At 52.6% G+C, this 19,250-nt stretch overlaps 2 long non-coding RNA genes across 2 annotated transcripts; one reads left to right on the top strand and one right to left on the bottom strand.

Moving 5' to 3' along the window:
• LOC110261767 lies at positions 931-9,452 on the bottom strand. Its single transcript, XR_002346276.1, has 3 exons — positions 6,449-9,452; positions 1,471-1,511; positions 931-1,343 (listed from the first exon to the last, which is right to left on the bottom strand). It is a non-coding gene; the product is annotated as an uncharacterized LOC110261767 (long non-coding RNA).
• On the top strand, positions 13,879-16,374 carry LOC110261766. Its single transcript, XR_002346275.1, has 2 exons — positions 13,879-14,946; positions 15,953-16,374. It is a non-coding gene; the product is annotated as an uncharacterized LOC110261766 (long non-coding RNA).

The following is a 19,250-nucleotide window of genomic DNA, read 5'->3' as shown; positions in this document are numbered from 1 at the left end:
AGGAGCTAGAGATGTGAGCATGTTTCTACTCGAAGAATGAGAAACAAGTTGGTCCCCCCACCCACCCCTGCCAACTCCCCTTGGATGATAAAACTGTAGCCCACCTGATCCTCGGGGCAGAGCCTCCCCACCTGCCCGCCTGCATCTCTCACAAGTGTCCTTTCTTCATAGATGTATTAAATCTATTTCTTGCCTATCACTGTCTCTGGCCGAATTCCTTCTGTGCTGAGACACAAAGAACCTGAGCCTCAGTGAGTCCAGACACCAAGTGAGGGATTCTCATTTAAAAAACTGGGTTCAAGTCCCAGGCTTAACTGCGTTTGAGTCCGAGGTGTTTCGGTCTCACTTCTCTCTCTCCTTCGGTGCCTGGTTTTTGCTGGAACCTGGATCACTCCCGAGACAGCAGCTGCAGATTTCCTCCTTTGGGGGGGGGCTGGTTGCAGATCTGTAACCGGGATGCCACTGCCAAGTGGGGCTCATGGGAGCACACAGGGTGGGTGAAGCGTACAGAAGGTCCGACTGCTCATGGGAGGTGTGCAGAGGCAGGCGCAGAGGGAACCGCTCGGGGCTCCGGGAAGGGCCAGCGGCAGATGGGGAGCGCGGCTGGGGGGCGCCGGTGCGCGGCCTCAAGAACCAGGAGGCAGGGGTCGCAGGAGCCTGGGAGACGCAAATGTCAAGAAGTGACAGTGACCAGTCAACCCATTCCAAGCAGTAAGAGTTCATAAGACAAGCAGTAGGAGTTCCCGTCATGGCTCAGCAGTAATGAACCCGACTGGTATTCTTGAGGATGCAGGTTTGATCCCTGGCCTTGCTCAGGGGGTTAAAGATCCGGTGTTATCTTGAACTGTGGTGTTGGTCGTAGATGAGGCTCAGGTCTCATGTGGCTGTGGCTGTGGTGCAGGCCAGCAGCTGCAGCTCCGATTTGACCCCTAGCCTAGGAACCTCCATATGCCTTGGGTATGGCCCTAAAAAGACCCCCCAAAAAAGGCAAGCATTAGAGTGTCCATTATAGCTAGAAAATCAGTGCTCTCTGGTGACTTAATCAGAGGATGAGGTGGGACCAGAAACTGACAGCCCCAATGCCCTGCAGTCCTGTGGGGAGTTTGGCGGAGAGACAGTGGACCCCGAGAGCACATGGGGTGGAGGGGGTTCGGCTTGCCTGGCTTTGCTTGGTGCCCGGGTGGCGTTCATGTCACCATCATCTCTGGTTAGAAAGAAGACAGGTGCTCTTGGTGGCCAGCCCCAACGGTCTGCTCTCACGGTGTGGCCTTTTCTTGCGCTTGTCATGCTGGAGACCTGCTGGTTTGTCCTGTCGAAGTCGCCCTGCCTCCCTGGAGGTGTGTCTGCAGGAAGGTGAGCTGTACCGGGCAAGGCCCGGGCCCTAACAGACCTGGAGAGGCCTCACTCCTCAAATCCAGCCCCACCCTTCTCGAGACTGCTCCACCTTCACCTGCAAACTCCCACACTCACCTCGTCCAGGTCCCTGGGACAGTCGGCTCAATGTCGCCGCCCTGTTGGGGAAACTGTTTTGAGTAATTCCTACTCTCACCGGGAAAATATTTTTGTTATTATTGGGGTTTTTCTTGTTTTTTGTTTTGCTTTTTTTTTTAGGGCCAAACCTGCAGCATGTGGAAGTTCCCAGGCTAGGGGTTCAATCGGAGCTGCAGTTGTTGTCCTAGCCCACAGCCACAGCAGCGGGGGGATCCGAGCTGCGTCTGTGACCCACACCAGAGGTCACAGCAGCGATGGATCCTTTAACCCACTGAGCAAGTCCAGGGATCAAACTCACGTCATGGGGATACTAGTTGGGTTCATAAGACACTCAGCCACAACGGGAACCCTTTTAATGGTTTTAATTGGAGAGAATCTTGATGATGGGACAGAGTGAGAATCAGACTAGTATCCATGAGGACGCAGGTTCGATCCCTGGCCTCGCCCAGTGGTGTAAGGATCCAGATCCCGCATTGCTGTGGCTGTGGTGTAGGGCCGGTGGCTACAGCCCCTAGCCTGGGAACCTCTATATGCTGTGGGTGCAGCTCTAAAAAGCAAAAAACAAAACAAAACAAAAAACAAACCCCAAAGCGTAAAAGCCCCATTTCGTCTGCCTCATATGTGGGCTCTGCTTCGTGAATCGCTTCTAACAAGTAGAAAATGGTGGAAGCAGGGACGTATGGCTTCTGAGACGAGGTCCTAAAAAGCCATCACAGCCTCCATCTTTCTCATGCATTGCCTGCTCTGGGGAAAAGGGCTGCCACAAGGGGAGGCCACTCACTCAGCCCTATGGCCAGATCCACATGGAGAGAAGCCGAAGCCTCCTGCCAGCAGTTCTGTGAGCATCCGCGCTGGGAGCTAAGCCCACAGGCCTGGTGGAGATGCGGGTGACTGGGGTTAGTCTTGACTGCAGCCCGGGGAGGGGCTCTGAGCCAGGATCACCCAGCCCAGCTGTTCCCAGATTCCTGATCCTCAGACATGGTGACATTAACACATGGTGATTGTTTCAAGTCTGTGCGACTTGGGGTCATCAGTGATGCAGCCACAGGTAATGAATGCAATGTCTTTAATTGCGTTCTGATTAGCACTTTGTCACTAGATGTGCCACGTGATCTACTCTGTCGAGTTAATTATTTTTGTCCTGGGTCGCTTCACCTTTCTGCTGCCACCGGGCTGGTTATTCTTGAGGCCGACGGAACAGCTGCCCTCCTCCCTGCCCTGCGGGCTGGGCTCACTGGCTCCTGAAGGGCCTAGCCTTGCTTTTCTTGGTTTTTATTGCTGTCTTTCCCTAAAACCTGTCAACTACTAGCTCTTAGTTAAAAGTGTACGGGAGATAAATTGGTTGAATCCGTGAATGTCTAAAAATGCTTTTACCTGCTTTCATGCTTGGTCAGCACTTTGGCTGATTATCGAGTTTGAAGGAGCATATGGTTTTCTCTGAGCACTTCGAGGTCATCCATGGTCCTTCTGGCAGCCAAGGCTGTCCTTGTCCGTTATCAGTCTTGTTCTTGATGCTCTGGCTTTTCCCTCCTTGGAAGTTCAAGGCTTCTCAGTTTGTCCCTGGCGTGGTGGAGTTTTGTGACCATGTGCCTTGTTTTCTCCGTGGGGATGCTTTGCTCGAAGTGAAGAAAGCTCAGTGAAAGTGGTTCTACAACAAGTAGATGTACGCAGGTGCCAAGTGAGAAGCCCTGGGGTTCGGTGGCTCTGTGGTGGATTAATTTAGGGGTGAATAACATCATCCGGAACCCAGGTTTAAAAAAAAAAAATCCATTTGTTTGCCAGGATGCGCTGGGTCGATCCCTTCGTGGCCAAGATACGGCTGCGGCTTATAGTTCAGAGGCAGAAATTGCGACAATCTCTCCCTCTAACTCTTTTTAAAACGGTAGACTATTTCCCAGAATTAATCCCTTCATGGCAGACATTCCATCAAGACCCTGGGTCCAAAATGAGGTGTTGAGGCCCTTTCTCTAGTGACTCTAAATGAGTCACTAGATAAGGGAATAAAATAATTGATCATCTTATTTCATTTTTATTAATTTTCTTTCTTGGCTGCCCCCCCCCGCAGCATATGGAGTTCCCAGGTCAGGGATCAGATGTAAGCAGCAGATACACCCTACATTCGTTTCTGCTGCACCGCCCTGGCAACTCTGAGCTTGAGGTCTTTCAAGAAAATCTGATTCTTATTTCAGAGAAGAATAAGACAAGCATTTCTGGTGGGAAACCGAGGTTGTCCACCCAGCAGCTGTGGCTTCTTCTGTCACTTACTGTGATGGAGTCGTGGTGATCTGTCTTCTAAGAGCTTGTTGAAGTCTCCTATCTGCTGATGTCTCTGCTCTGCTCTTCGTCCTTGTGCGTTTATGCCATTTTGTTCCTTTATGACCATTTTAATAGGCTCTCTGGGTTCCCACTGTGGCTCAGCAGTAATGAACCCGACTCGTATCCATGAAGATGCGGGTACGATCCCTGGTCTCACTCAGTGGGTTAAATATCTGGCGTTGCTGTGAGCTGTGGTATAGGTCCCAGAAGTGGCTTGGATCCTGTGTTGCTGTGGCTGTGGTAGAGGCTGGAGGCTGCAGCTCCGATTGGACCCCTAGCCTGGGAACTTCCAGATGCCTCAGGTGCGGCCCTAAAAAGACCAAAAAAAAGAAAAAAAAAGGCTCTCTGGAGGGAGAGGTGAAAATGCGTGTTTAGTCTCTCTCCCTGTTTGGAAGGCCCCTAGCCAGTGTTTCTCAAACCACGAGTTGTGGCCTGCTAGTAAGCTATGTCCAGTATTCTAACAAATGAAACAGCAGAAGATTCCAGATTGTACCTATGGCCCAGAGTAAGGTTAGCTATCATTTCATGAATGTTTGTTTCAGTTGCGTGCGCCCGGGTCGTGGTGTTTTAGTTGCGTGTGCCCGGGCCGTGTGTTTCAGTTGCGTGTGCCCAGGTCGTGTGTTACTGGGTAGAGGTGGAAGACGTGTTCCTTGCACTGAGTTGCACACAAAAATATCTGGGAAGCATTGCTTGAAAGACATCTCCTCTGAGCGCGCTGTGCTCTGCAGTGGTATCTTATCTGGCTTTGGTTTCATAGGTCAGTGGGGCTAGGAGAGCATTGAAGCCGGGCCCGGTCAGCCGTCGTGAACCGGCCTGTGATACGCAGAGAGGGAGATGGCTCATTCCCACGGGGGAGCTCAGACCCCACGCAAGTCCGTGTGTTACCCTTTGCAGGCTATTCCTCTCTGTTTCCCAAGGCAGAAGCATGCTCTGGAAATACGCTTCCCACCCGAGCAAGGCGTCAGGCCGGTGGGCCTGAGAGACACGCTTCCGACCCTGAACAGGAGTTTAGCTGAGCTCTGCTCCCTCCCCCGCCACGGTCAGGGCTGGGTCCCAGCAGGCCATGGGCATCCAGGGTCACCTCAGCAAACAGCTCTTAAAAGGCCGCATTCCCCAAATGTTTGGAGAGCCTCCGGCCAGAAGCGATGCTAGGTTTCTGCTGAGTTACATAATGTACGAGGATCAAGGCTTATTTTCAAGGCCGATTTTCACTCCTTCCGGCCCTTTCCGGGCGGTTGTATTCAGCACAGTCTGATGGCTGTATTTCCTATGCCTGAAGATTTCAGGAAGTGACAACATCCTCTGTCTGGGCAAAGTCACCGTCAACGTGAAAATATGGTACCCAGTGGCCGTCCTGGGGCTGTGGGGCCGGCCCGGAGGCCTCCTCGGTCTGGCGGCTGGGCCCCTTTGCCGGCCTTCTCACAGTGGCGGGGGGCCTGCCTCTTCTGCTGCCCTTCCATGCATCCCCTTGGCATTCTTGCTACACCACGTTTGCTGCTTTCCATTTAAAATTTTTTTTTTTTTAAAGAAGTATTTTTGGGGAGTTCCCTGGTGGTCTAGTGGTTAGGATTTGGCACTTTCACCACTGTGGCTGGGATTCAATTCCTGGTCTGGGAACTGAGTTTCTGCTTTAAGCCACTGCACACCAAAGAGGTATCTTTGACGTAGAAAAATTATATCTATCTAAAATGTACAAGCTGATTTTTTTTTTTCCTCTTTTGGCCACCCTGTGGTGTATGGAGTTCCCAGGCCCAGAGATCAGATCTGAGCCACAGTTGCCACCTCTGTCAGCTTTGGCAACGCCGGATCCTTTAACCACTCTGCCAGGCTAGGCCAGAGATCAAGGCTACGTCCTGGTGCTGTGCAGACACTGCTGATCCCATTGTGCAGCAGCGGGAACTCCACAGTTTGGTATTTTGATGTATGGATACGCTGTGAAAAGATCACACCGTGCACTAGTTAACACGCCCTTAACTCTCCGGAGTCACCATTGTGTGTGTGTGTGTGTGTGTGTGTCTCTGCTTGTGGCAAGATTTCATTTCATTTTATTTTTATTTTATTTTTTTGCCATTTCTTGGGCCACTCCTGCGGCATATGGAGATTCCCAGGCTAGGGGTTGAATCGGAGCTGTAGCTGCCAGCTTATGCCAGAGCCACAGCAACGCAGGATCCGAGCCAGGTCTGCAACCTACACCACAGCTCATGCAACGCCGGATCGTTAACCCACTGAGCAAGGGCAGGGATCGAACCCGCAACCTCATGGTTCCTAGTCGATTCGTTAACCACTGCGCCACGATGGGCACGCCAAGATTTCATTTTAGATCTATCCTCTTTGCAACGTTCTTTGCCTTTTTTTTTTGTGCCTTTTTTAGGGCCAAATCTAGGGCATATAGAAATTCCCAGGCTAGGGGTCAAATCAGAGCTTTGGCTGCCGGTCTACACCACAGCCACAGCATCGAGGGACCCGAGCATCGCCTGCAGCCTACACCACAGCTCATGGCAACGCTGGCTCCTTAACTCACTGAGCGAGGCCAGGGATCGAACTCGTGTCCTTACGGATACTAGTCGGGTTTGTTACCACTGAGCCACCACGGAAGTCCCTGCATCTGACTGTTTTAGATTCTACCCATAAGTGAACTCACACAGGACTGCTCTCTCCACGCGTCTGGCTTACTTCACGGAGCGCCGTGTCCTCCAGGCCCATCCACATGGTGGAATCCCCTTTTTTCAGGCTGAATAGTTAAGGTTTAACTTGCTTTCGGAAGCCGGGGTGATGGGAGAGGAAGGAACCTCCGCCCTTTCCGATTCCCACATCAATAGCCAATATTCTTTCCTGCTCAATAATTCAAAATTAAACCAGAAAGACACGGAGTTCTTTGACATCTCGTCCAGCTTTAACATTGCTGTCAGTGGGGAACTTGTCGGAATACCTTGCCCAGCGCTGTTGGACACTGGAAACTCTCCCGGCAGCGTGAAGTTTCCATTCAGTTCCAAAGGCGTTCTATTCTCGATGGTGAGGCTCGCTTCTATAATTAGCATGCGCCCAGTTTAGAGGCTCTGCCGTCCCTCTCACTTGGACCAACGCGTGGACGGGGGAGGGGGGAGGAGGCCCAGAGGCTGCTCCCAAGGGCCACGTGTGCAGGGCTGGGACGCGGAGGTCCTGGTACCGTCAGCCTTGCTACGCCGCCCGCTCAGGACCCGTGCCTGGCTTTCAGTAGGCAGAATTGAAACAAAATCTGTGAGTGGTGCTCAAAAAAAAAAAAAAAAAACCCAAGGAATTGCTCCATAAGGAAATGTCAGCCAGAGCAATGGGCTGAACCACAGGCACCCTGCAATCTGGGGGTGAGCTCAGGGCTTGCCTGCCAGGCTGGGTCCTGGGGGAGGACAGGAAATGAAAGTGAACCAGGGAGGGGAGTGAGAAGGGAAGGAGAACCTCGGGCCCGACCATGGGGGGAGAACCCAGGGCTGGAACTTTGGGGACCTGTCACCTTCTGTGTGACACTCGAACCTGCCTGGGCCTTCTAGGGCAGAGCCTGTCATTCAGAAGTGCCCCCGGTGTGGCATCGTGGACAGGGCCACCGCCCCGAAGGGCTCGTGGGAGGAGATGAATAATCAGGTTGCACAAGCACCCCAGTTCCTGGCCCTGGTGACCTGGAGGAGGTGAGGCCCGGCCGCGGCGGCTCTGGTTCTGCTCTCCAGGGGTGGAGGGTGGGGCACCCCGTGAATCAGAATGTGGGGTGCTGTGGGAGGAGGGGCCGAGGCCAGTCCTCCATCCTCAGGGAGGCCTTTGAGATGCAGAGCCGCTTTTCCAGGGGCCACCCAAGTGCCAGCTCCTTCCTGTCCTGTGGAAAGATGGCCTGTCCTGAGCTCTCTGGCAGGGCTGGGGCCGCGAGCCGGGAGGCTGATGCAGGTCTGCTCAGAGCCAGGCGCTGCGCTCAGAACTGGGTCACCCCATACACTGGCAAAGAGGCTGGGTCCTGATGGGTGGGGTCAAATTTCGCCCTTCCCGCTAAAACCCAGCCGTGGCTCTGGCATCTACCAGCATCTGGACGCTCCTTTGTCCTCTTGTTCCAGGAGTCTGAGAATGAAGGGCCACTCAGGGCCTTGCCCGGGTCCCCCTTGCGCCTGCCTGCTTGGGGTCTGGCCACGCACCCTGGCTTCCTGGCCCAGAGGCCAGGGAGCCCATCAAAGGCGGGCTAATGGGTCGGGAGGTGCCAGCCTCCCCCGAAGCCTCTCTCTCCCCGGGTTTATCCCGGGAGCATGTGCTGGGACACGCAGCCCGGCTCTCCCAAGAGCAGTGTCTCCCTGGCACTGCTTGGGCTTGGGGGATGTTGCTCTCTCCCAGCCTCCCCTCCCTTGCCTCTTTCTAACTTGCTTTTCTGCTGACACTGGAACCCTGGCGCTTCTGCTCTGAGACAGCCTGTAATTGCAACGAGGAGCCAGCTCCGAGCTCTGGCTTAGCTCATGCCGCCCTCTAACGGCGCCGCCTCCTCGGTTTCCAGGCTCCCTTGGCAACGGAGCCCAGGCCTTTGTGGAGGTCACAGGGAGATTTCTTCCAAGGAAGCTGGCTCGGTCCCTTCCTCCAGCGCAAAGAACCAGCCCTTGCTCTCAGGAGAGATTGGGACGGATGCAAAAGTCAGCCCGCTTTAATGCGTCTGGCTGCAGGAATGGTCCAGCATCTCACGGCTGCGTGTGAAATAAGTGGGCCCTTCTGGCTCCGGGGCTGGACCGGCCGATCCGGCGCCCATGCTGTCTACCCGCTGGCTCGCAGCCTCTGGCCGCGTCTAGAGAGGAAAGCACAGGCCTGTTGGCTGTGCACACAAAGGGGCTTCCTTCTCCTGCCCTCGGGTGAGAAGGGTGAGGCCAGGGCTGGGCCTGATGCAACCCCTCAGCCTTCCCCACTGGAGCCTCGAAGACTGACCCACACGCTCAAAGGCGAGGAACAAAGGACACCCAAGCTCGTGAAACAACATCTGTTGCGTTCATGATGGAAGAGCCTGGAGAAGTTGGTTGGACACAGTCCAGGCCCGTTTCCAGGGGACTTCATCAAGGAACAGAGGTCACGGGTGTGGGAAGGAAAACTGGGGAACATTTTGTTTGAGTAGCTGGAGCTGGAGAGCTTGTCTCCAGAAGTGATGGAAAGAACGAGCAGAGGAAAGCCTGTTTCCCTCCAATAAAGCCCAGACCCTGCAGAAGTAGGGCATCGTGCCCCTGCTTTGCCACGCGGCCAGAACCATGTGAAAGCGTTTTCACAAGTTTGGACTGTTTTATGGAGCGAAGCTGCTCGGGGAAAAAAGACTCAGGGTGAGATGGAGTTTAGCGCGGGCCGTCTGCAGCTTTCTTAAATTGGGGGCCGTGGTCACAGAGGTTACAGCGCTGATTCCTGGGGAACTGGAAGCTCCACTTGGTGGAAAAAATTGCTGCTCTTCTCTGCCCAGGGGAGCAGAGATGCACAACAGGGAGTGGGGAAAGTTGGGCTGAAATTTTGAGTTATAAGCCTGGTGTTCATGGGAGGTTTCAGTAACTAACTACTTCTGATTTGGTGGCTTGTTGAAGAACTGGAAAAGAAGCATTTAAAGAAATTTTGTAGGGCTCCACCTGCAGCATAGGGGAAGTTTCCAGGCTAAGGGTCGAATCGGAGCTGCCGCTGCCAGCCTACATCACAGCCACAGCAACACCAGATGTGAGCCACGTCTGCAACCTACACTGCAGCTCACGGCAGCGCCGGATCCTTAACCCACTGAGCAAGGCCAGGCATTGAACCTGAATCCTCATGGATGCTAGTTGGGTTCTTAACCTGCTGAGCCACAATGAGAACTCAGTATTTTTTAATTTTATATTTTTAAATTTTTACTTATTTTTATTTTGTACTTTATTCTGGTCTGCAGCTATAGAAGCTTATTATTAGGAAATATCTTTCCCCATTCAACTTAAAAAAGAGATTTTTTTTTCTGAAAATCTTAAGCAAATTCTGAAAAAAATTAATATTAAAAAAAAAGTTCCTCTCTTGACAGAACTGATGGGAAACCTGGGCCAGGTTTCTCTTTGGATGCTTGGTGGCTGCCTCAGCCCCAGATGTGTGCAGCATCTTTCTAAAGAACCCCGTGCACCTGCTGTCCAGGGTGGACAGAGACAGTGGGGTTCTGCCCAGGATTGGAAGCCCAGAGGCAGAGGATCAAGCTGGCTCTGAGCGTGGCGCCCCCAGGGAGCAGAGCTGGGTCCGAAATAACGCGGCGTATTGTCTGCCCCAGATTTGGGTTGTTTTGTAGCCACGCCTCCCTGCCCCTCCAGCGTAAAGATGGCACATCCTGCACTTGTCCCGCTCAGCCCTTCCTCTTCCCCAATGTTTCGTGCAAGGCCAGTTCCCACGCTGGGGAGGTAAGCGTGTTTCCCGAAGGCTGGCTTCCTCCTGAGCCACGCACACTGCTCCCTGGTTTTCTGGGGGTGACACTGAAGGTAAACAGAGGGCCCTGAGCGTAAACATGACATTTAAAACAAAAGAGTGTGACGGTGTGAAGACACGTCTAAGAGTTCTTTACATTCCCAGCATCCTCTGCTTCCCAGTTAACGTTCTAATAGGGCTTAGGGGAGGCTGGCAAGACCCAAGCATGGTGGTCCCTGGGGATGTGGCAGAGGCGCCCAGAACGCATCAGAGTGTAAGTGAGGTGCCAGGCACACCTGAGATAGTAGGGCCGTGCCATCCGGGTGGGACTTGAATCTTCCTGGCTTTGCTACTTGCTGATCGGGGCAGTGACGTCTCCCTGCCTCAGTGTCCCTCCCTCTGTGGGGTGGGGGGCAGAGGCGTGATTAGCATTTGCAGTGCTACCACATAATCTACATATATATATATATATATATATATATATATATATACATATATATATTTTATGGCTGCACCTGAAGCATATGGAAGTTCCCAAGCCAGGGATTGAATCCGAGCCACAGTTGCGACCTATGCGACAGCTGCGGCAATGAGGGATCCTTCATCCACTCCTCCAAGCCGGGGATTGAACCTGCAACTCTGCAGCCACCCAAGCCACTGAAGTTGGATTCTTAACTCACGGCACCCCAGCGGGAACTCCCAATGTAATTATTTTTTAAAAGACTGGCTTAAAAGGACCCAAAGGAAATGAGATGCCCAGGTGGCTTCTTCCAGCCGGTGGCAAGGGAAGGAAGTGGGATGAAAGTCAAAGCTTCGGGAGGAAGATGAGGAAACGGCGGGACGGAGAGCTAAGACCTCTTCTTCTGGAGAAGCTGGTTCAGATCGCACCCTGAGCCCATGGACGTGTCGGGCAGACACAGGAAAGCAGAGACGCACGGAGCAAACCCGATGGGTCAGTTCTGCTCTGGGACCCGGCGGGGAGACAATCCGCCAGAAGCCAGGGCTTAGGGTTTGGATACCTACGGAGAGAGGTTTGGACTGGGAATAGAAAAGGGACCTGGCAGGGGGCGGGGGGCCAATCTGGGAACCCATCCAAAGCTGCCAGTCTGCCAGGCTGAGAGGGGCCTTGGCGCGCCAGCCTGCTAAGCACCTGATGAATGAGTAAGCTGCGGGCTGGCCAGGTAAGGATGCACCTGTGATTTACCTTATCCCTGCAAAGCCCCCCCCCCCCGGCTCTCTGCACATCCAGGTGTTTTCACTCTGAGAGCGTGACTAAGTCCCAGTCGTGCCGAGCAGCCCTTGAGGGGAGCGACTCTCAGGATAAAGTTGTTTTTTAAAAAAATCTGGCTTTTGGGGGTTGGTTGTACGTGCCAATAATGGAAGATAATATGAGAAAAAGAATGGACCTATATGTATGAGTGGGTCGCTATGCTGTACAGCGGAGAGCGACTCAACACTAGAAATCAGCTATAGCCTAATGAATCCAATAAGATAAAATATACATTTCAGTTAAAGCAAAAAAGAGGTAGCAATGAAAGCACAAAGAGGAGTTGCTTCCTGAACTTGGGCGCCCCAGAAGCTGTTCAGGAACCAAATGTAGGCAGAAGTTAATAGTCTGTCGTAGGTTATCACAGACTTCAGGTTATATCTTTCATCCTTGGGGCCTTTCCTGTGTGGTCGGGTTTTTATTTTCATTAATATAATTTCTTTTAAGTGTAAAATGGAGGGTGGGGGATGAAGAATTGGATGAAGCAATCATTTCGCAATATTTACAAAAAAAACCAGCATGCATTCAGAAAAGTGCTGGGAGTTCCCATGGTGGCTCAGCATGTTAAGAACCTGACTAGTATCCATGAGGACATGGGTTCAATCCCTGGCCTCACTCAGTGGGTTAAGGATCCGGCGTTGCCGTGAGCTGTGGTGCAAGTCACAGATGAGGCTTGGATCTGGCATTGCTGTGGCTGTGGTGTAGGCCGGCAGCTTCGGTTCTGATTGGCCCCCTAGCCTGGGAATGTCCATATGCCGCAGGTGTGGCCCTAAAAAAAAGAAAAAGAAGGAAAGAAAAGTGCCAAAAGCCTAAATATGTAGTTTTTAAAGGTTCACAAATTGAAAACACTCATACAACCAGCACTTAGACTACGGAGTGGAACTTGACCAGCACCCAAGACCCCCCCACACCCCCTGCCCCCCAGCACCAGCCCTCATCTTGCACCAAAGTTTAGTTCGGTCTGTTTTTTTTTGTCTTTTTTCCCCCTCTTAAAAAAAGGATTTGTTTTTAATTGTAATGAAGGGCACAAAACATAAAATGTGTCATCTTCTCCATCTCCAAATGTTCGGCTCAGCGCATTAAGTACATTTGTGGTTTGTACCACCACCACCACTATCCATCCATAGAACTTTTCATCTTGCACAACTGAAACTCTGTCCCCAGTAATTACTAGCTCTCCACTGCCCCCCCGCCCCCCAGCCTCTGGCATTCTATTTTCTGTGTCTATGAATTTGCTTCCTCTAGGTACGTCTTGTAAGTGGAATCAAAGAGTGTTATCCCTTTGTGACTGGCTTATTTCACCGCATGTCATGTCCTCAAGGTTCATCCACACTGTAGCCTGTGTCAGAATTTCCTTCCTTTTTCAGGCTGACCATTGTGTATGTGTGTGTGTTTTAATTGTCCATTTGTTTTACTGAGTAGATTTCACTGATGTGAGGTATAAACTTTCCCTGTGTTTATATCACTTTTGTTTATCCACTCGTCCATTGATGCACACTTGGGTGGCTTCCATCTCTTGGCAGTTGTGAATAAGGCTGCCATGAACATGAGTGTACAAATATCTCTTAGAGACCCTGATTTTAATTCTTTTGGGTAAATACCCAGAAGTGGAATTGCTAGGTCTTGTGGTAATTCTATTTGCCATTTTTCAAGGCGCCTCCATACTGTTTTCCACAGCTAGTTTTGCCCATTTTTAACTTTATATACATGGAACTGTTCGGCACACACTCTTTCATCTGGCTCTTTTGTTCAATTTTGTGTAACTGGATTTTTGTTCATAAGTTTTTAGCTGGCAGCCAGAGTTGTAAGCAGTTACAATGTACTTGATGTTTGTGTGTTTTATATTCTCCTGTAGGTTAATAAGGAGTGCTTATATAGATAGATCCTTCCAGTGTTACAATTAATTGGGTAGCATTTTGCAAGAGTACTTAGCAGAGTACACTTCCTCCTTAGCCCTCAATAGACGGCATTGTTGGGCATGTTTGTAGCAGTTTCCTTAGACTCTATTCTTCCCACCCCTGTGGGGACATGGGCTGCCACTCTGTTTCTGCTGCTCTCATACATTTCACAGCCTGGAGAGGCAGACGTGAAGTGAAGATTCTGCCCCGTCCACGAGCTGGGCCTACTCAGATGACCAACATCCTTTCCAACTTTAAGATCGATGCTGGAGTTCCCGTCGTGGCGCAGTGGTTAACGAATCCGACCAGGAACCATGAGGTTGCGGGTTCGGTCCCTGTCCTTGCTCAGTGGGTTAAGGATCCGGCATTGCCGTGAGCTGTGGTGTAGGTTGCAGATGCGGCTCGGATCCCGCATTGCTGTGGCTCTGGCTTAGGCTGGCAGCTGCAGCTCCGATTAGACCCCTAGCCTGGGAACCTCCATATGCTGCGGGAGCGGCCCAAGAAATAGCAAAAAAAAAAAAGACAAAAAAAAAAAAAAAAAAAAAGATCGATGCTATCATTTTATGAGAGCGTACTTTGATCAGCCACTCCATTACCCTGGCTGACAACCGACCGCACGTGATAAAATAGCTAAACATTTCCACACCTCCTCTCAGCCGGCTGTCCTTCCATCCACGTTCACCCAATGAAAAAACTGCTGTGGGAATCACGGATTTGCAGATCCCTCAAGCACTATAGATTCACTGAATACTGTCCTTTTTGTAACTGTTTCTGCAGAGAACTGAGAGAGGAAGATAACTTGTAAATCAGATGTGTTAACCTCAACCCCCCCCCCGTTTTTTTTCCTGGCAGCACCCGCAGCATATGGAAGTTCCTGGGTCAGATCCTTCACCCACTGCGAGGGGTATTGAGCCCTTGCTGCCACAGAGGCAATTCCAGATCCTTAACCCACTATGCTGCAGAGGGAACTCCAATCTCACCCTCTAGCCAGGTTCTGTTTAAATGTTCCAGTGAGTTCCAGCTATGCTAAGGGACTAAGAGAAGCGTGTCCTAACTCGGGAAGTTGGAGCGTGGCAGCCACAGAACAATAAGAGCTCCCTAAGGGGAAGGCGCTTCCAGGAATAGAGCTGAGGACGCGGAGATCCAGCTACCCCGTCCCTAGGCCGCCAGCATGTGATTATGAAGAGCTGGCAGCGCTGTCCTTGCTCTCGGGTAATTTGGGGATGGGCGTGGAGGCGGGGGAGCAGCCTGTGATGTGTTTAGGCGGAGGCAGGGGGCTTGGGTTTGAGTTCCTCCTCTGATACTTACCAGAAACGTGATACTGAGCAATTATCTTGATCCGTGGAGTCTTGCTCTCTCCACTTGTGGAAACAGCATCATTTATAGCATCTTAAATTGCATGTTGTCTGTTGTCCTTTTTTTTTTTTTTCTGGTCTCTGTTTCCAGAAATTCAGGTTTTTGAGCTCCTTATCTAGCTGGAGGTTTGTGGTGCAGGACTGAAAGCAGAGTTTGGCTGAATCCAAATCCACCGTCTTGGACTTTATTTTTGAAAGCTTGAAGTCACTTCATCTGAGCTGGTGCCTGGAGGATGGGGTGTGTGCTTGGGGCCGGTGGAGGCTGGGGGGTGATGTGGCTGGTGCTTTTCGTTTGGTTTTGGTTTGTTTGTTTGTTCAGTGAAAGGGAAAGCTGTAGAGCAGAGAGAGGGCTTTCCTGTGTCCGGAGAGTCTAGAAGGAGCCCCAGGAATTTGAGTCCGTGCTGTTACAGTCCCAGCTCTTGGGAAGGTGCGATTCTTGGTTCTGTCCCCCCATAAGCAATGTGCAGACCCCTTCAAGGTACCAAGCAGGCCAGTGCAACAGCCCAGCAGGAATAAGGGGGACAGAAAACTGGAGGGGCCACCTTGACTGTTCTTTGCTTATGACTCAGGGACTTGGTCTTTTTTTTTCCTTTCATTTTATGGCTGCATCTGGGGCATTGGAAAGTTCCGACGCTAGGGGTCAAATTGGAGCTGCAGCTGCCGGCCTGCACCACAGCCACAGCAAGGTGGGATCCTTGCCCGACTGAATGAAGCCAGGAATGGAACCCACATCCTCACAGAGACCATGTCAGGTCCTTAACCCCCTTCCGCCTTTGCCTTTTAGAGACCTGAAGGAACTAGGGTGAGAAATGAGGGTGGAAAAAAAGGGCTAAGCCTGAATTACTTTGATTTATTAAAAATGAAGCAATGAACATTTCTTATGCCCTGAATTTCTAGAGCAAATTCTTATTGGCCACTTATAAAAAAATGGAGCTGGCCTAGCATCCAGCTCACGGGACTGTTTTGGGAATTCAGAGCCGCAGAGATGGACAGCGCTTAGCAAATCCCAGCACCCTCCACCAGCTCCACTTAGGCCCTGCCTCCTGCTCCAGGCAGGTGTGGCTCCAGGCTCCCTCCTCGGCCGGTGGGCCTGGAACGTCACCTCGGGGAGGCAGGCCCTCCTGGCCTCCCGCATGGGCTGCCAGGGTCCGCTGCTTCCCTCAGCCTGAGCAGGATGTGGATGGCTGCTGCTGCTTCCTTTGTGGGACAGGGCAGGACGTCACCTCTCACTGCTGATGCTGCAGGTGTCGCCTAGTTTGTCACGGAGGAGACAGAGACCTTAATACACCGAGGGGCGAGAATTGAAGAGTGCTGCAGGGATCCTGTGTCAACTCGGTCTTGCCTCCGCCGTCTGGCCCATCACAGCTGCAGAAAAAGAATTCCTGCCATGACGCAGTGCGTTGGGAATTCGATTGCCGCGGCTTAGCTCACTGTGGAGGTGAGGGTTCAATACCTGGACAGGCAGGGCGTTAAAGGAGCTGGCATTGCCACTCTGTGGTGTAGGTCCCAGCTGCAGCTCAGATTCCATCCCTGGCCCAAGAACTTCCATACGCAGCCATAAAAAAAAAAGGCGATGAAGTTAATACTTTTAATTTGTTGTATGTAACCAACATATTAAAAATACTATCACTGTAATCAATAAAAATGTGACATCGTAAAAGAAAGAGCCACTAGATGGTTTCCATTTTCCTGTTTTCTATGCAGATGTTTGACACGCTGGGTACAGTCTGTACTCAGCACACACCCCGACCTGGACAAGCCACATCACACGCTCAGTGACCCCATCTGGCTTCTGGCTTAGATGAGGCAGGTTTATACCAGGGGGTCTCCTGGGGGAAATCCCCTCCCACCACAGGGCATTTATCAATGTTTGCATATTTTGGAGGGATTGTCACCACGGCTGGGGATGCTTCAGGCCTCTGCAGGGTGGGGACCAGAGATCCTGCTAAATACCCCACAATGCAGAGGAAAGCAGCCCCCCCCCGCCCCCGCCTCCACGCTTCCGACAAAGAGCCATCTGTCCCAAGATGGCAGGAACGCCGAGACTGAGAAACCCGAGCCTGGACCGGTCCCCTCTCCCCTTTCCCCACAGCAGTGAGAATGAGCCCCAAGACCCAGGGGGTGGCGGGACAGGTGCTGACACACGGGCCTCCTGAGTCCAGCCCCAAGGCACCTGCCTGCATCCCCGTGGCCTCCTTCAGGCGGCGATGGGAGCAGGTGTTCCCAACCCTTTTTCCAGCTCAGTTCGGTAGGTGACTAGAAGTGACAGGACACAAGCCATGGGCCAGAAGCCACCCCCCCCACCACACACCACGTTCCACCGCACAAAAGAAACGTTTGTGCTTCATGAAGATTTAGGGAAAATTCGTACACTTGTCAGAACCTGACAACTAGCCCGAGAGACAGGAAATGCTGAGGCCAGCGAGAAGTCAGCTGCTGTCACCGGGCCGGCTCTGGACGCAGCTGCGGAGTGTCGGGGTCTGTGCACGAGGAGTCGTTTCAGTCTGTTACACCTGCATTAAAATATATGACCACGTGGAATGGCTTCTTTCCTTTGGACAGGACAACCCAAACCTTGGCTCTATCTCCGCGGCAGTTAAAAACCAAACATAACCTGTTCTTCTTAGTCCTGCCTGGGCCCCTCGTAACCATCATTCTTTGACTGTCTTTGGCCTCGGGGATTCCGAATCCCCTTGTTCAGTTCATTTCTTCTAGAATACAGAGAAGTCTCCAAATGCCGATGCCATGGGGAAATCAGTCACCATCTGGACAACGTCGGAGCAGGCTGCCCCGTTGTTCTGTGCAGCACACCTCTGCCCTCAGGATGGCCTGGCAGGGAGCAGGCAGCGGGAACCCCGGGCCTCACAACGCCCACATCCAGCAGCAAGAGGCCAGGGCAGGCGTCCCCGTCTCCCCCTTCCCACTTATACTCTGGGTTCCCACACACTGCAGAGGGCGACAGGCGGGCACTTAGACCAGAGCAGGGTAGTCAAAGGGGCCAAAGACTTGGCCGGAAGAGAGCGCAGGGGATGCTGGACTTTAAGACCCGTTCAGGAGATAGAAGTCGAAGCCTCTGGCCAAGACAAGAATGACCAGACCGTATCATCGCCCCACTGGCTCATTGTCTCACTGTAATGTCCCCTCCGCCACCTGGAGCAGCCTGTCCCCCCTTCCTACCCCTGCTGGGAAGGGAGTTTCCTGGCGGCTCAGTGGGTTGAGGATTCAGTGTTGTCACCGCTGTGGCTCCATTAGATCCCCGACCTGGGAACTTCCGCAGGCCATGGGCGTGGTCCCCAAAATGCGAAGGACCCAGAAGCCACGTGGCTCTCACATGTGGCTCCTCCCTCAGCCCCATCTGTTTAATGAGAGGCTGACCGCTGGTGCTCTGGCCCAAAGCTGCAGAGGCGTCAAGGGGCTGAGGGATCCTTGGGAGTTCCCAGCGCTCTGGTCTGTGGCGCCTCCTGCTCTTTTTCCTCCGTGGTCCCTACGTGTCTCAGGCGGACGCAGCAGATGGAGTCTCTAACTCTGCTGAGTGTGCTGGGTGTTGGGTCAGAGGCTGCTGCGGGGCAACAGTCCCAGTCTTGGGACGTGGAAAACATGATGCCTTAAGCTGAGAACTGGAGGCTTGTCTCTGAAAAGAGAAAGAGCCCATTCCTGGGAGATGGCTTGACCTTTTTAGTGACCGCCCGCTGTGGGGACCACCTCCTGGTCACAGGGCGCCGCTGGCTTCCCAGGTTCGGCTGGTGCACCAGCTCCGGATTCCACGCAGCTGCCCACTCTGCTCCGGCGGTGGGCTTGTCCCCAAAGAGGGACGCTGGCTCAGCCTTTTCTAGACTCCGAGGGCTGCTCGCCCCAGGGAATTAATGGCTGTCTTTTGAAAATGGTTTTCCTTTCTTCTTTCTCACCTCATTATTTTATTTACTTTCAACCATATGCAAAATGTCTTTCTGAAAGAAGACAAAGCCCAGAATCCAGGGATCTGTTTTCAGCAGAGTGGGTTCCCCCCACCCCGCCCCGGTCACTCCCATGTGCTCTGCTTCATCTCTCCCGAGATGCACGCAAGCCCTGTGTGTCACAGGTGGCGGCTGGGGGCAACCAGGCAGGGCAGGAAGTGGCAGACAGAGGATGCTTCCCTGCTGCTGTGCAGCTGTTTGCAAACCACCTCCCCAGGCCGGCCTCCTGCAGCTGGACCTGGTGGCGTGCAGTTATGCAGCACTGCGCTGCTACAGACAGATGCCAGGACCCGTGCAAACTCCCCAGAGCACACGCCGCAATGAACAGGAGAAGCCCTTCCTTCCCTCCGCACCCAGGTCCTGGCGTTGCTTGCTGACCCAGCACATCCACATTAGCTGCATCTTCATGACAGCGTTTTCAGACAGGGGTGGGTGTCACGGGTGCTTTCATTAAGCTGATCTCAGCATGTCGTTGTCCCCGGTCCTGCATGAGGCCCAGGGCTTCCTCTGCGGGCGCAGGATGGCCATTGATTCCTCCAAGAGGCAGTGAGGAAGTTAACAACGCGGAAGGTCACCGCTCAGCCTTCCT

This window comes from Sus scrofa, chromosome 7 (genome assembly GCF_000003025.6).
Source record: "Sus scrofa isolate TJ Tabasco breed Duroc chromosome 7, Sscrofa11.1, whole genome shotgun sequence".
Classification (NCBI taxonomy): Eukaryota; Metazoa; Chordata; class Mammalia; order Artiodactyla; family Suidae; genus Sus; species Sus scrofa.
This window is presented reverse-complemented; position numbering and strand designations above follow the sequence as displayed.